Here is a 1886-nt window from a genome sequence, read left to right on the forward strand (position 1 = left end):
TATGGATTGGAAATTTATGATGCGGATCATCCGGATCGAGTTACGTAGGGTTGTAGACCCTACAGTCGATCTATGACTGACGGTTGACTTTTGGTCAATAGGTCTCAAATCATTCTAGAACGTCCTTGGGGATGTGTTTTATATAAGGTATATGTTCTATTGATAAGAATTCTGAGACGTGACTGAATATTTGTTCTAGAAGACGATCGTTCGTAATGCCTCGATATTGATGCCAGGGAGTTGTACCGCGGACCTCAAGTGAGTGGGTCTTTTTCCTTTTTATAGTGTGTGTGTATATATATATATATATATATATATATATATAAACTTTACGGTTTCCAGAAACGTTTTTTATATGGAACTATGTTTTGCTTGCCATGTCATAAATAAGTTACATTTTATATATTGCATTGTTACACTTGTGAATTGTATTGTGTGATGCTGCAGAGACTCATGTAAGCTTCAAGTGAGTATTATGTGATTGAATGGGTTGTATTGCATTGGTATGCACACATTTATTTAGAGCTCATCATGGTTGCACCCCGGTATTAGTGCTCTCACCTGGGGCTAGGGCCAGCCTTCACGTGATTGTTCACCTCTTGCACTGCACACTCACCTTGGATCCAAGTCTGGCGCTAGCCTATCGTACATACCACAATAGGTGGCTCTGACTCGTAGGTGACTTGCGAATTATCGCACAACCTTCATGTGATCGTAGCACTTGAGCGTACATATTTATACCCGGCATGTCGTACAGGTCATACTAGGTGACTCCGACTCGTGTGCTAGCCTAGATTGATGAGCTACGGGTCCAGTCGTACAGGTCACATTATGTGACTCCGATTGACATACTATTTTATATTGGTTTCACACCTGGCTTACATTTATTATTGTTAAGATATTGTGGCATGGCATGCTTCTGTTTTTACTGGACTTGTGCATTCATTTTTCGTACCTACGTAGTATTATTTTCTGGAAACTATATGGGTTTTACGGTGAGGAGTTATAACGTTTTCAACAAGTTTTTATTTAAACTTTATTTTCAGGCCCATTCACCTGTGTTTTTGGCCCCTTCAGGTTCTAGTAGCAGATTTTTCGTACTGATGAGGATTATCGGCAAATCTTGGGGTAGACGATTACCATCGTTGGTACAATTATCACCCTATTTTAATATATTGTACTTATGCTCTGTCATCACGTGTGACATGGGTTCATACCCGCTCACTGCGCACTCTTGTACTTAGGCACTTTTAGTTTAAATTTATTCACATCTTCCACATCAATACACTTTATGGCTTCGTCACCTTCCAGGTGTTAGCCAACACAGCTTGATTCGTAGTCCTAGTGGACATCCCAAGTTAGGGTGTGTCATGGCATGTTTAAGATGAATGTTGAAAATGGTAATAAAACTTCTACTTCAATTTATATGCTTTCTTGTTTAAATTTTTGGCATGCACGTTTATGCCATATAAATAGCAAGTATGTAGGAATCATGAGCAATTTGAATTTAATTCCAATATGTGAAAAAGGACTTTGAAAAATGTGAAAGTTGTAGTAAGGCTAAAATCACTAAAATGCCTCATAAAAATGTTGAAAGAAATTCTGAATTTTTGGAATTAATTCATACTGACATTTGTGAATTTGAAGGAATTTTAACTTGTGGAGGAAATCAATATTTTATCACTTTTATTGTTGATTATTCCAAATATACTTATGTTTATTTGATGAAAAATAAAAGTGATGCTTTAAATAATTTAAAGAGTTCCTCCTTGAAGTTGAAAATCAACTAGGAAGAAAAATTAAAAAACTTCAAAGTGATAGAGGGATAGAATATGAGTCTTATGAGTTTAATTCCTATGTACAATCTTTAGGAACAATACATGAAA

Source organism: Malus sylvestris, chromosome 13 (assembly GCF_916048215.2).
Source record: "Malus sylvestris chromosome 13, drMalSylv7.2, whole genome shotgun sequence".
Lineage (NCBI taxonomy): Eukaryota > Viridiplantae > Streptophyta > Magnoliopsida > Rosales > Rosaceae > Malus > Malus sylvestris.